Source organism: Arachis ipaensis, chromosome B01, assembly GCF_000816755.2.
Source record: "Arachis ipaensis cultivar K30076 chromosome B01, Araip1.1, whole genome shotgun sequence".
NCBI lineage: Eukaryota > Viridiplantae > Streptophyta > Magnoliopsida > Fabales > Fabaceae > Arachis > Arachis ipaensis.
In genome coordinates, this window is record NC_029785.2 from 27,513,699 (window position 1) to 27,530,365 (window position 16,667).

Consider the following 16,667-nt stretch of genomic DNA (forward strand, 5'->3'; position numbering starts at 1 on the left):
TCACATAATTTTAGGTTTTAGATGTAGTTTTCTAAAGAGAGAGGCTCTCTCCTCTCTCTAGGTTTTAGGGTTCTTAGGTTTAGCTATTTTCAATTTCAGGTTCAATGTTCCTTTAATTTAGTTTCTCTTCTACTTTTATTTGTTCGAGTATTTTAGTTTATCTATTTCTCTTGTTGATCTCTTTATATTGCTATTTTAGTTTATGAACTTTATGTTAGATTTGATTCTATATTTAATGCAATTTGAGGTATTTCATGTTTAATTCTTCTTGCTTTAATTGTTATCATTCATGCTTGCAATTGTTGGTTTTAGATTTTACATTTCCTATTACTTCTCTATGTCTTTATGTTGCGCCTTCCAAGTGTTTGATAAAATGCTTGGTTGGATTTTAAATTAGCTTTTTATGTCCTCTTGGCTTTGGTAGAGTAATTGGAGACTCTTGAGTTGTCAAACTCCTTGTTGATTGATAATTGAAAGTTGCTAGTCAATTTGGATACCTCTAAAGCTAGTCTTTCCTTAGGAGTTGACTAGGACTTGAGGAATCAAATTGATTCATCCACTTGACTTTCCTTCATAGTTAGAGGTTAACCAAGTGGTAGCAATGGACAATTGATGTCACAATTGATAAGGATAACTAGGATAGGATGTCTAGTTCTCATACCTTGCCAAGAGCTTTTCAAGTTATTAATTTACTTTCTTGCCATTTTATTTCCTTGTTCCTTATTTCAAAAATCCAAAAAGATACTTTTCCATAACCAATTATAAGTACACTTCCCTGCAATTCCTTGAGAGACGACCCGAGGTTTAAATATTTCGGTTTATTTTTATTGGGTTTGCTTAAGTGACAAACAAATTTTTTTATGAAAGGATTATTGTTGGTTTAGAAACTATACTTGCAACGGGATTTCATTTGTAAAATTCTTTACCGACAAAAATCCGTTCATCACGTACGCGTAGGTCATGCGTATGCGTCGCTTGGCAAAAATCTTTGTCACGCGTACGCATCAGTCATGCGTACGCGTGCTCGCCTTCCGCGCTAGGAACGCGTACGCGTCAATCATGCGTACGCGTCACTGCCAGTTTCTCAAAACTTCATTTTCTCGCGTTCCTTCCCCTTTTGCATGCTTCCTTTCCATCCTCTAAGCCATTCCTGCCCTATAAAGCCTGAAAACACTTAACACACAGATCACGGCATCGAATGGTAATAAAGAATAATTAAAATTGACATTTTAAAGGCCCAGGAAATATGTTTTCAACTATATCACAGAATTAGGAAGGATTTGTAAAACCATACAAATTATATGAATAAGTGAGCAAAGAATTGATAAAAACCACTCAAATTAGCACAAGATAAACCATAAAATAGTGGTTTATCACACTTTCATTTTGTGGGTTAGTTTTAGGAGTAGGCAAAGTTGTGTCATCTTGCCCTGTTTGAGTCTATTCATCTGTAAGTTGAATATTCTGCTGCTGCCCTTGGTTGATTGTGAGTTGAGTAGAACTTGGACAACTTTCCTCTTGGCTTACACTTGTTGGCACGTTGCTATTCCTTTTACGAATTGCTTCGAGCTTCCTTGTAAGTTCATCTGCCTCCATATTTGTAAGCTTAGACTTCTTCAAGCCTTGTGTTAATTTTTCACCTTGCACTCCATTCTTGACTTTCTCAGTAGTAGGCACAGTCAATAGCTCCTTTCTTTTTTTATTTTCTGGCTGTTGTGAAGGAATGTTTGGATATACTTCCAAGGTGGTAGGCGTGGAATTAGTCCTTTTGCTAATAAAATCGAATGTGCTTTGCAAATGACTAAAATCCAGCTTCTTTGACATGGATTTCTTCTGCCCTTTGGTTGCACGCATCTCCATTTGACTTTCTGGTTCATCCACCCTTCGCTCAGATTTTTCCTTGTCATTAGCAACTGCAGGTTCCATTTCATATTTCTTGCGTTCGATTACAATCCTTTGTCTCTTAGCCTCAAATTGTCTAAGAAAATTCTTACTTGATGTAGCTTTAAGATTAATAAATTCCTTATTCCTACACAAATAAATTGGTTAAGTAGAGTCAATATACCCATCAAAATTAATATAAGAAAAATGTAAGAGACTGACAAATTAACAAAAAAATAAGTATTACTTACAAATAAAAAGGTGAAGAAGAAAACTTAGGTATACATATGTACATATTAAGCAATAAATTGTTTAGGATGACCCATCAGAATCAGAATCTCCAATGAAGTCTGCCTCATATTCTTGGGCAGAAGTCACTTGGGGAACTGTTTCAATAACCGTGGGTCGTAAATCAGTCCTCTTCAGAATAAGTTCACCATCATCAGCTAGTATGGCAGGGCTCGTTATACGCTCGTGTTGTTCACTATAGTGTGTTTAACGGGCCTCAGACTCAGATTCGTCGCTTGTTTTAAATAAGTCTCTTGGGATAGTTTCTATAACATAATGTTTGTTATGTTCATATGGATCTTGCACATAAAAACACTGATGTGCTTGAGATGCTAGTATGAAAGGTTCATTTTGGAAGCATTTCTTATGGAAGTGAACAAATGTAAGACCATACTTATCTCTCCCAGCATCATACCACTCACACCGAAATAAGACAACCTAAAAATGCCCAAAATAGTCTAACTCTACTATCTCAAACAACCTACCATAATAAGCTACAGTGTCTTGGATTGGACTTTTATCTTTAGCACTTGCAAAGCTTGAAGTTAAAGTAGTTAATGTGATATCACTATTTTGTATTTTTTCCCTTGTCTCACGCTCCACAGTGTGAAACCTGCATCCATTGATTACATATCCAAAAAATCTTCTTGCAACAGAGCTTGGATATCGAGATAATTCTTTTAGCCAAAAAGGTACATTTGGATCCCTCGTACGAGTTTCAAACCACTGCGCGAACGTTTTGTTGTGAACTTTTGCTTTTCTCCATTTCGTTCCCCGCTGATTGTTAACCTCTTCCTCATGCTCTTTATAATTAATAATAGTTAGGTTTGATCTAAAAAATATGAGTGAACTTGATTGGAATAAAAATAAGTTTGATTAAGTTACCTAACATAATCTGCGACTTCTTCACAATTGTGTATTACATACACATGGGCTTGAGCACTTGATATGTCATCTAGATTAATTGGTTCTCCATTTTCCACGCCTAACAAACGACCTTTGTTAGAAAAAAACTTTGACGGCACAACTTCGTCTTCGTTAGGATCATCATCATTCCAAGGCCGCTTATTAAGTATTGTTTGCACACCTCCATGCAAGTATCTTGAGCAGAAAGTTAAGCACTCTTCAGCCAGATATGCCTCTGCAATAGAACCTTCGGGGTGACTTTTGTTGCGAACATATGAATTTAATATACACATGTACCTTTCTGGAGGATACATCCAACGAAACTGCACTGGACCACCTAATCTCACCTCATTTGCTAAATGAATGGGAAGATGAACCATTATATAAAAAAAATAGGGGGAAAGATCCTCTCAAGGTGGCATAATATTTCCATAATCTCTAACTCCAGTCGATCTATCTCTTCCAGTGTGATGAACTTTTTGCATAACCGACGAAAAAAGAAACTTAGTCGAATCAACAGAATGGCCACATGATCAGGAAGGATGCTTTTAATCGGTATTGGTAGTAAATAGTGAAGCATAAAGTGAGCATCGTGGGTCTTATACCTAGAAACTTTTCTTTCTCCTAGATGTAGACAACGTGATATATTCGAAGCACTACCATCAGGTAGCTTTGTTGTCTTCAAAACACCACAAAAAATTGACTTCTCTACAGCCATAGAAAAGCATGCCTTTGCCAACTTTGTTCTCTTGCCATTATTCACCTCCTTTGGTTGAAGATTTTTCTAGATACCCAAATCTTTTAAGTCATATCGAGCATTCAAATAGTCCTTTGTCTTGCCTGGGATATCCAAGAGAGTTTCAATTACACTGTCAAGTATGTTCTTTTCTATGTGCATGACATCTAAGTTGTGACGCAGTGGGTTCTTGTGCCAGTAAGGCAATTCAAAGAAAATTGATATTTTTTTTTCCAATTCCATGGGAAACTATTTGATGTACTTTGCTTCTTCCCAAAAATATTCTCAACATTTTATAGCATCTCAAATATTTCAGTTCCTTCTATAACAAGTGGAGGGGGTCTTAATTCCTGCTTCCCATTAAAAGACCTTGTACTCCACCTAGACAACATAGCATAAGCAGAAAAATCATTGATTGTCGACTAAAGAGCTACCCGCATTTGAAAGGTCTCGTTCTTTGACGAATCATAAGTTTCGACCCCTCCTATTTCCCACAACAACTTCAAGTCTTCTATCGATGGCTGTAGATACACATCAATGTCTTTACCAGGTGATTGTGGCCCAGGAATAAGCAAAGAAAGCATACAATATTCGGGTTTCATGCACATCCACGGAGGCAAGTTGTATACCATCAACATCATGGGCCACGTGCTCCATGAAATGTTCATACTACGAAATGGGTTGAACCCATCACTTGACAAGCCTAGTATAATATTGCGTGATTCTTTTGCAAATTCTTCATCCATTTCATCAAAGTTCTTCCATGCCAAGCCATCAGTAGGATGCTTTAACGTCCCATCTTTTACGCGCTCCTCATCACGCCACCTCAAACTAGTTTCCGTCTTTGAGCACATAAATAATCTCCGAAGTCTTGGAATTATAGGAAAGTATCTCAGAGTCTTTGCAGGAATAGGACGACTGGTATGCGAAATTGTGATCATCAATAATGGCGCCAAAGGACTTGGAGCTCTTAAACGTGAATCACACTTTGTCACAATTCCGCACAACTAACCAGCAAGTGCACTGGGTCGTCCAAATAATACCTTACGTGAGTAAGGGTCGATCCCACGGAGACTGTCGGCTTGAAGCAAGCTATGGTCATCTTGTAAATCTCAGTCAGGCGGATTTAAATGGTTATGGAGAATTGATAATTAAAAGATAAATAAAACATAAAATAAAGATAGAGATACTTATGTAATTCTTTGGTTGGAATTTCAGATAAGCGTATGAAGATGCTTTGTTCCTCCTGAACCCCTGCTTTCCTATTGCCTTCTTCCAATCATTCATACTCCTTTCCATGGCAAGCTTTATGTTGGGCATCACCGTTGTCAATGGCTACTTCTCGTCCTCTCAGTGAAAACGTTCCAAATGCGCTGTCACCGCACGGCTAATCATCTGCCGGTTCTCGATCATGTTGGAAAAGGATCCATTGATCTTTTTGCGTCTGTCACACGCCCAACAATCGCGAGTTTGAAGCTCGTCACAGTCATCCCTTTCCAGATCCTACTCAGAATACCACAGACAAGGTTTAGACGTTCCGGATCTCAGGAATGGCCGCCAATAATTCTAGCCTATACCACGAAGGTTCCAATCTTAGATTAGAAACCCAAGAGATACGCATTCAGGCCATTGCTAGTAGAACAGAGGTGGTTGTCAGGCACATGTTCATAGGTGAGAATGATGATGAGTATCACAGATCATCACATTCATCAAGTTGAAGAACGAATGAATATCTTAGAGAAGAAGTAGGCGTGAATTGAATAGAAGAACAACAGTACTTTGTATTAATTCACGAAGAACAGCAGAGCTCCACACCTTAATCTATGGTGTGTAGAAACTCCACCGTTGAGAGTACATAAGAACAAGGTCTAGGCATGGCTGTGAGGCCAGCCCCCAAACGTGAAAAGGTCTATCCAAGTATGAGTTAAAGATTCAAAAGTATGAAAATACAATAGCAAAAGGTCCTATTTATAGAAAACTAATAGCCTAGGGTTTACAGAAATCAGTAATTAATGCAGAAATCTTCTTCCGGGCCCACTTGGTATGTGCTTGGGCTGAGCATTGAAGCTTCCTTGTGTAGAGACTTTTCTTGGAGTTAAACGCCAGTTTTTGTGCCAGTTTGGGCGTTTAACTCCAACTTTTGTGCCAGTTTTAGAGTTAAACGCTAGAATTCTTGAGCTGACTTGGAACGCCGGTGTGGGCCATCAAATCTTAGGCAAAGTATAGACTATTATATATTGCTGGAAAGCCCAGGATGTCTACTTTCCAACGCAATTAAGAGCGCGCCAATTGGGCTTCTGTAGCTCCAGAAAATTCACTTCGAGTGCAGGAAGGTCAGAATCCAACAGCATCTGTAGTCCTTTTTCAGCCTCTGAATCAGATTTTTGCTCAGGTCCCTCAATTTCAGCCAGAAAATAAGCACATGGTTAGGGACAGCTTGGTGTAGCTGCTTAGGCCAGGATTTTATTCCTGTGGGCCGTCCTATCCACTGATGCTCAAAGCCTTGGATCCTTTTTATCACCATTGCCTTTTGGTTTAAAGGGGTATTGACTTTTTCTGCTTGCTTTTCTTTTTTTCTTTCTTCCTCTTTTTTTTTTCTTTTTTTTTTCCTGCAAGCTTTCTATTTACTGCTTTTTCTTGCTTCAAGAATCAATTTTATGATTTTTTAGATCATCAGATAACATTTCTCCTTTTCCCATCATTCTTTCAAGAGCCAACAATTTTAACATTCATAAACAATCAAATTCAAAAATATGCACTGTTCAAGCATTCATTCAAAAAAACAATAGTATTGCCACCACATCAAAATAATTAAACTGTTTTAAAATTTGAAATTCATACGCTTCTTTTTCTTTTTCAATTAAAAACATTTTTCATTTAAGAAAGGTGATGGATTCATTTTCATAGCTTCAAGGCATAGACACTTAGACACTAATGATCATGTAATAAAGACACAAACATAAATAACATAAGCATAAAAATTCAAAAAACAGGAAAATAAAGAACAAGAAAATTAAAGAACGGGTCCACCTTAGTGATGGCGGCTTGTTCTTCCTCTTGAAGATCTTATGGAGTGCTTGAGCTCCTCAATGTCTCTTCCTTGCCTTTGTTGCTCCTCTCTCATGGTTCTTTGGTCTTCTCAAATTTCATGGAGGAGGATGGAATGCTCTTGGTGCTCCACCCTTAGTTGTCCCATGTTGGAACTTAATTCTCCTAGGGAGGTGTTGATTTGCTCCCAATAGTTTTGTGGAAGAAAATGCATCCCTTGAGGCATCTCAGGGATTTCATGATGAGGAATTTCCTCATGCTCTTGTCCATGAGTGGGATCTCTTATTTGCTCCATCATTTTCTTAGTGATGGACTTGTCCTCATTAATGAGGATGTCTTTCTCTTGTCAATTCCAACTGAATTGCAGAGGTGACAAATGAGGTGAGAGAAGGCTAACCTTGCCACAGTAGAGGACTTGTCTGCCACCTTGTAGAGTTCTTGGGGATATAACCTCATGAACTTCTACTTCCTCTCTAATCATGATGCTATGAATCATGAAAGCTCGGTCTATAGTAACTTCAGACTGGTTGCTAGTAGGAATGATTGAGCGTTGGATGAACTCCAACCATCCCCTAGCCACGGGCTTGAGGTCATGCCTTCTTAGTTGAACCGACTTTCCTCTTGAATCACTCTTCCATTTAGCGCCCTCTTCACAGATGTCCATGAGGACTTGGTCCAACCTTTGATCAAAGTTGACCCTTCTAGTGTATGGGTGTGCATCTCCTTGCATCATAGGCAAATTGAATGCCAACCTTACATTTTCCGGACTAAAGTCTAAGTATTTTCCTCGGACCATTGTAAGCCAATTCTTAGGGTCCGGGTTCACACTTTGATCATGGTTCTTGGTGATCCATGCATTGGCATAGAACTCTTGAACCATTAAGATTCTGACTTGTTGAATGGGGTTGGTGAGAACTTCCCAACCTCTTCTTCAAATCTCATGTCGGATCTCTAGATATTCACCCTTTTTGAGCTTAAAAGGGACCTCGGAGATCACCTTCTTCTTGGCCACAACTTCATAGAAGTGGTCTTGATGCACCCTTGAGAGGAATCTCTCCATCTCCCATGACTAGGAGGTGGAAGCTTTTGCCTTCCCTTTCCTCTCTCTAGAGGTTTCTCCGGCCTTTGGTGCCATTAATGGTTATGGAAAAAACAAAAAAAGCTTTAGCTTTTACTACACCAAACTTAGAAGGTTGCTCGTCCTCGAGCAAAAGAAGAAAGAAGAGAGTAGAAGAAGAAGAAATAGAGGAGATGGAGTGGGCTTTGTGTTTCGGCCAAGGGGGATAGGTAGTGTGTATGTTGTGTGAAAATGAAGGAGTGAAGATGGGTTTATATAGGAATGGAGAGGAGGGTATGGTTCGGCCATTATGGGTGGGTTTGGGTGGGAGAGTGGTTTGTATTTGAATGGTGAGGTAGGTGGAGTGATATGAAGGATGGATGTGAGTGGTAAAGAGAATGGTGGGATTTGATAGGTGAGGGGTTTTTGGGGAAGAGGTATTGAGGTGATTGGTGAATGGGTGAAGAAGAGAGAGAGAGGTGGGGTAGGTGGGGATCCTGTAGGGTTCACAGATCCTGAGGTGTCAAGGATTTCTCATCCCTGCACCATGTGGCGTGCAAAATGCCCCTTGCTGCCAATCCTGGCGTTAAACGCCAGGCTGCTGCCCATTTCTGGTGTTTAACGCCAGCTTCTTGCCCATTCCTGGCGTTAAACGCCAGTCTGGTGCCCATTTTTGGCGTTAAACGCCCAGAATGGTGTCAGACTGGGTGTTTAATGCCTATTCTGCTACCCTTACTGGCGTTTAAACGCCAGTAAGTTTCTCCTCTAGGGTGTTCTGTTTTTCATTCTGTTTTTCCTTCTGTTTTTGCTTTTTCAATTATTTTTGTGACTTCTCATGATCATCAACCTACAGAAAATATAAAATAACAAAAGAAAATAGAAATTTAACATAGATAAGTAAAAATTGGGTTGCCTCCCAACAAGCACTTCTTTAATATCAATAGCTTGACAGTGGCTCTCATGGAGCCTCACAGATGTTCAGAGCAATGTTGGAACCTCCCAACACCAAACTTAGAGTTTGAATGTGGTGGTTCAACACCAAACTTAAAGTTTGGTTGTGGCCTCCCAACACCAAACTTAGAGTTTGACTGTGGGGCTCTGTTTGTCTCTGTATTGAGAGAAGCTCTTCATGCTTCCTCTCCATGGTTATAGAGGGATATCCTTGAGCTTTAAACACAAGGGAGTCTCCATTCACTTGAATGATCAATTCTCCTCTGTCAACATCAATTACAGCTTTTGCTGTGGCTAGGAAGGGTCTGCCAAGGATGATGGATTCATCCATACACTTTCCAGTCTCTAGGATTATGAAGTCAGCAGGGATGTAACGGCCTTCAACCTTTACCAAGACATCCTCTACAAGTCCATAAGCATGTTTCTTTGAATTGTCTGCCATCTCCAGTGAGAATCTTGCAGCTTGTACGTCAATGATCCCTAGCTCCTCCATTACAGAGAGAGGCATGAGGTTTATGCTTGACCCTAGGTCACCTAGAGCCTTCTCAAAGGTCATGGTGCCTATGGTACAAGGGATTGAGAATTTTCCAGGGTCTTGTCTCTTCAGAGGTAATTTCTGCCTAGTCAAGTCATCCAGTTCTTTGGTGAGCAATGGAGGTTCATCCTCCCAAGTCTCATTACCAAATAACTTGGCATTTAGCTTCATGATTGCTCCTAGGTACTTAGCAACTTGCTCTTCAGAAACATCTTCATCCTCTTCAGAGGAAGAATACTCATCAGAGCTCATGAATGGCAGAAGTAAATTCAATGGAATCTCTATGGTCTCAGTCTGAGCCTCAGATTCCCATGGTTCCTCATTAGGGAACTCCATGGAGGTCAGTGGATGTCTATTGAGGTATTCCTCAGTGGAGATCATTGCCTCTTCCTCCTCTCCAGGTTCGGCCGTGTGAGACGTGTTTATGGCCTTGCACTCTCTCTTTGGATTCTCTTCTGTATTGCTTGGGAGAGTACTAGGAGGGAGTTCAGTAATTTTCTTACTCATCTGACCCACTTGTGCCTCCAAATTTCTAATGGAGGACCTTGTTTCAGTCAAGAAACTTTGAGTGATTTTGATTAGATCAGAGACAATGGTTGCTAAGTCAGAGTGGCTTTGCTTAGAATTCTCTGTCTGTTGCTGAGAAGATGATGGAAAAGGCTTGCTATTGCTAAACCTGTTTCTTCCACCATTATTGTTATTGAAACCTTGTTGAGGTCTCTGTTGATCATTCCATGAGAGATTTGGATGATTTCTCCATGAAGGATTATAGGTGTTTCCATAGGGTGCTCCCATGTAATTCACCTCTTCCATTGCTGGGTTCTCAGGATCATAAGCTTCTTCTTCAGAGGAAGCTTCCTTAGTACTGCCTGTTGCTGCTTGCATTCCAGATAGATTCTGAGAAATTATATTGACTTGTTGTGTCAATATTTTATTCTGAGCTAATATGGCATTCAGAGTATCAATCTCAAGAACTCCTTTCTTCTGAGCTATCCCATTATTCACAGGATTCCTTTCAAAAGTGTACATGAATTGGTTATTTGCAACCATTTTAATGAGTTCTTGAGCTTCTGCAGGCGTCTTCTTCAGATGAAGAGATCCTCCAGCAGAGCTATCCAATGACATCTTGGATAGTTCAGACAGACCATCATAGAAAATACCTATGATGCTCCATTCAGAAAGCATGTCTGAAAGAACTGAAGATTGATAGTTTAGAAGTTATAGTAAATACTCGTTGCAAGTATAGTTACTAAACCAAGCAATCAACCTTTCTTGCAAACGTTTTGGTTGTCACAAGTAACAAACCCCTTTAAAATTGATAACCGAAGTATTCAAACCTCGGGTCATCTTCTCAAGGAATTGCAGGGAGGTGTTCTTATTATTGGTTATGAGTTGTAAATTGGGGTTTTGGATCAAGGTAAAAAGTATGTTGAATGACAAGTAAAATAAAATAATAATAACTGTAAAATAAACTCTTGGCAAGGTATAAGAACTGGAAGTCCTATCCTGGTTATCCTTATCAATTGTGATGAGAATGGATTTTTCTCCCACTTTGTTAACCTCTAACTATGAAAGTAAGTTAAGTGGACGAATTAATTCGAATCCTCAAGTCCTAGTCTTTCCTTGGAAAAAGTTAGAGTTATTGGATCTCGAAGTAATTCTTGAAAAATTCCAATTTTCAATCAACAATGAGTTTGATAACTCAAGAGTTACCAATGACTCAACCAAAGCCAAAAGGGAAAAATCCAAATTATTTATATAAATAAAAGAAAGCAATCATAAGTCTGAAATACCTCAAAATATATTAAATAGAAAATCAATCTAAACATAGAGAGTCATAAACAAAATTGAGAAAAGAAATAAAAGAATATTGAACCTGGGATTGAGAGTCATTCCTAAAACTAAGAGAAGTCCTAAATCCTAATCCTAAGAGAGAGGAGAGAACCTCTCTCTCTAAAAACTACATCTACTCCTAAAATTGTGAATGTGAAAGCTTGATTATGAATGGATGCATTTTCCCACTTTATATCCTCTAATCTGTGTTTTCTGGGCCGCAAACTGGGTCGGAAACAGCCCAGAAATTGCTGGAGAAGAAATCTGCCACGCTGGTTTTTCGTCACTGCGATGCATCCGTGTGGATCACGCGTTCGCGTCACCTAGCGTCAGAGAAACTATGGCATATTATATATCAAATCGAAGCCCCAGATGTTAGCTTTTCAACGCAACTGGAACCGCGTCGTTTGGACCTCTATAGCTAAAGTTACAGCCATTTGAGTGCGAGAGGGTCAGGCTGACAGCTTTGCAGTTCCTTCAACTTCTTGTATTCCTTCCACTTTTGCATGCTTCATTTCCATCCTCTGAGCCATTCCTGCCCTGTAATCTATGAAAACACTTAACACACATATCAAGGCATCTAATGGTAATAAGAGAGGATTAATATTAGAAAAGATAAGTCCAAAGAAATATGTTTTCAATTAAAGCACATAATTAGGAAGGCAAATGTAAAACCATGCAAATAGTATGAATAAGTGGGTAAAGAGTAGATAAAAACTACTCAATTGAGCATAAGATAAACCAAGTGGTTTATCAACCTCCCCACACTTAAACATTAGCATGTCCTCATGCTAAGCTCAAGAGAAGCTATAAAGATGAAGAGGAATGGTAGAATGTATGAAATGCAACCTATCTATATGAATGCAACTACATGCAGAATGTTTCTACCTACTTAGTTAAAAGTAAACAAACCCTTCAATAAGAAATATGAACTGGATTTCACTAATTCAAATCATGAAAATGAAGTACAAATAGACTTGCAAGAAGAAAATAGGTCATGAAAGCAGGGAACAAGGAATTGAGCATCGAACCCTCACTGGTAGTGTATACACTCTAATCACTCAAGTGTTTTAGGTTCGATTCTCTCAATTCTCCACTAACCTTTCTTTCTAAGGCTTGCTCTTCATCTAACAATCAACATAAATTTAATGCACAGATACACATATCAAGAGGTCTTTTAAGGGTTGTAATGGGGTTAGGGTCAAGGTAGGATTGTATTTGGCCAAGTGTACTAAAATCTGAATCCTTAATTAACTTAAACTTTCCACCTAACTTTAGACAATCCATGTAATTATAATACAATATCTAACCATCTATTAACCATGTTTTCCACATATTCATGCATTCTAATTTCAAGTACAGTACATATGCATTGTTTTCAACATTTACTTTGGGGCATTTTGTCCCCTTTTTCTTATTTGCTCTTTTTCCTTTTTTTTTTATATACATATTTTTTTCTTTTATTTTTCTCAATGCATATGATTAAATTATTGGATGCATGAATCATGTCCTAAACTATTTTTTTTCACATTTTCAGAAAAATCTAACATACTGAATTCTCAAACCAAATGTTTCCAAATTCACTTCCCCACACTTAATTTACGAGTACTCTCACTAGTCTAAGCTAACTAAGGATTCAAATTAAGGACATTATTGTTTTCCGTTTAGAGTTAATGATGTGCTAAAGTAAGGAACAAAGGGGTATAATAGACTCAACATTGGTTTGCAAAGAATAATGAAAAGGTAAGGCCATATGGGTATGTAAGCTCAGTGAAACAAAGGCCTCAATCATGTAAGTGTATGCATACATCAAACCATGGAAATATAGAATCAAGTAAGACAAAGATCACAATTTTAAAGAGAAAAACACACATCAAAAATAAATTATTGGTTGATAAAATGTAACCAATCAATTAGGCTCAAAAATCTCACGGGTTTCGTGTGTTCGAGCTCTAGACCATGTTCCAATATAATATTTCTTCAAACAAGTGTAACAAGAAATTTTATTAGTGAAATTCTCTTAAAAAAGTTTCTTGAAAAAGAAAATATTACTTCAACCAAGTGGTAAAATATACAAAAAAAAAAAAATCAAACAAACATGCAAATGCAACAACTAATCTACAAAAAAATTTAAACATTGGTGTTGAGACAAGAAAGTACTAACCCATGGAGATCGGTATCGACCTCCCCACACTTAAAGATTGCACCGTCCTCGGTGCATGTTGAGATTTGTAGGTGGACGGGTTGTTTCAACTGTTGCTTTTCTCGAAGGATTGTGCAGATGGACTTGTCTGTCTCCCCATGTAAACGTCTTCCGCTTCCCCCGGGTGGCCATCCTGAAAGAAAAAGGGAAGAAAGGTAACCCAGTAATAGAGATAAGAAAATAAATGAGGTATGGGTGGGTTAATGCCAAATGAAAAGGGTCTCATTTACATGGAAGCTTCAACATGTACGTGAGAAAATAATAGAAGTTATGGCATACCAGTGGTATAAAGTTTGCAACAATGGGGAAGAGAGTGGGTAATGAAAGACAATGTAAGTTCATGTCAATGCAAAAGGAATATCGGTATTATAAAAAGTAGCATTGATTTAAATAATATTCCCAATCTGAATAAAAGAAGTCATGAAGCACCAGGATAATTCAAGAGAAGATGCAACAGTTGAATAGGAAAATTTTAACACCAATGGTAAAACAATAAATTTAGAAAAGAAAAATAAAAATATGCACAAAATTAAAATGCAATGAATGAAATATGCAAATAAAATAAGTAAAATAAAATAAAAGATAAGAAGAATGAGAAGGGAAAGAAGGGAAGAAGAAGTAAGTAAGAAATGAGGGAGGAAAAATTACTATTGGGGGAGAAAAGATAAGATATTTGGTAAATTAGGATAAGCTGTGCGGCGCAAGCGACGCGGTCACGCAGCTAGCGCTTAAACTGATTGACGCGGTCGCGTCGGTCACGCGGTCGCGTGACACAGTTTATGCTACTGGCACGAGGGCAGCCTCGCGCCCGCACAACTCTCTGTTCAAAATCATATTAGTGCCAAATTTTAAGTGACGCGATCGCATGGGGCATGCGATCGCGTGAGTGGGCTTTAAAGGAATATGATGCGGTCGGGTGGGTCACACGGCCGCGCGGGAAGGATTATGCGTTCAGCACCAATCCAGCACCACTCTCGCATAACTTTCGGGTGTGCACCACTTTGACGTCGAAATCTTGGTCACGCGTCCGCGTGGGGCACGCGGTCGTGTGGGAGGCCATTATTCCCATATGACGCGGTCGCATCAGCGATGCGGTCGCGTGGGATGATTTGTGCCATTGGCACGCCTCCAGCCACGCTCTCGCATGACTTTCTGTTTGTTTTCTTTTCTTCCCATTGCACTGGTGACGCGGATGCGTCAGCGACGCTGCCGCGTCGCGTGCGTGCTTTTTTTTTAATGCAATATGCAGAATGCAATACTTAATGTGAATGCTATGAAAACTTCCAGGTTCAATGAAAATTAAAATAAAATAAAAACAAACAATATGAAATAAAATTGAAAAAGAAACGATCATACCATGGTGGGTTGTCTCCCACCTAGCACTTTTAGTTAGAGTCCTTAAATTGGACATTTGGTGAGCTCCCTGTTATAGTGGCTTATGCTTGTATTCATCCAGGAATCTCCACCAATGTTTGTGATTCCAATGGCCTCCGGGGTCCCAAACTAGGCGCAGAAAGCCTTCAAGTAAGTTAAAGCAAGTGACAAGGCCCCAAGAGTGTTGATTGTTAGAATGAATTCTGGGGTCCCAAATCTTGCTTTTGCACCCGTCTTCAAGTTGATTATCATGATTCCATCCGGGTGGTTCAGCTTTAGAATTCGCACTGAAGCGTCCAAACAACTTCCTAGACCCATTCAATTGAGCTTTACACCAACCTTTGTGTTTAAACTTTAAGCTTCCAACCATAATGAACCTTGCAGGATAGTTCTTACCACTGACCATCTTCCTCTTACTCTTAATGTTACAAAGAGCTCTAAGTTGACCATCCGTCTCCAGTAGCCCATATTCAAGTGGGATTAGAAATCTAAGGGGTATGAATTTTACCCACTTGAATGTTGTGAAGGATGATGGCAACTTAGGGGAGGGGTCTCCAATAACTTTGGCAGGGTGATTCCAAACTCCACTCCCTTGTGCTCTTTGACGACTTCCACCTCTTTGCAAGCTTCTTTAATTTAACCTCTTTCTCTTGGTAGCTTTCTTCCAATTCAATCTCTTCTTCATTACTTACCAAGGGCATGGGAGGCTGTGCTTCTTCTTCTTTAATCTCCATCTCTTGATCGACCTCTTCCAAGTTCTTAATCATGATATGCCTTGGAGGTTGTGCACCCTCCTCAACATCAATTTCAATCGCCTTGGAAGGAGGTTCATCATCTCCTAAGTCTGCAACCACTTCTTCTTCTTCGATAATTACAGCTTCCTCTACTTGTTCCAGTACAAAGTCATGCTCCGTACTGTCCACTGGAGTTTCTATATCTCCTTCATGCTACGTTCTTCATTAGATTGCCCACATGAAGTCATGGGAGCACTTTGAGTGTCCGAGCGTCGGGAACCTAATTGACTTATCGCTTGATTTAGTTGATATAGAGTTGCATGAAATTGATCCGCTGCTTCCTTGAGATGATCCCTTGATTCTTCCTTCACTAATTCTTCAACCACTCCTTCGACTCCAAGGGTTTTTACAGAGGGTTGATCAAATCCTTGTGGCTCCTCCCATCTTTGATTGTTCCAACCTTGATGCCTGTTCTTATTGTAATTTCTTCTTCCTACAACATAATTGTAACCAGACTCATAGCCAAAGGGGTGAGAGTTCATAGTATCAAATAAAAATTAAAAATGAAAATAAAAACAATTTTAAATTTTTGAAATTTGAAATTTGAATTTTGAGATTTGAAATTTGAATTTTGAAATTTGATTTTTAAATTTTGAATTTTTTGAATTTAATAAGGAAAGAGAAAAACAATAAAATGACACCAAACTGAAAATTTTTAGATCAAAGCGAAGAAAACAACTAAGAACAACTTGAAGATCAAGATGAACACCAATAATAAATTTTTGAAAAAAATTTTAATAACTAAATGAAAACCAATAACCTCTTAATTTATGAAAAAGCAAAAAATAAAAAATAAAAACAAAAATAAAAATAAATAAACAAGAAAAAAGAAAATATTTACAATAACCAATAATAAGGTACACGTTTGCAATTCCCCGGCAACGGCGCCATTTTGAAAGAACTGAAGATTGATGGTTTAGAAGTTATAGTAAATATTCGTTGCAAGTATAGTTACTAAACCAAGCAATAAACCTTTCTTGCAAACGTTTTGGTTGTCACAAGTAACAAACCCCTTTAAAATTGATAACCGAAGTATTCAAACCTCGGGTCGTCTTCTCAAG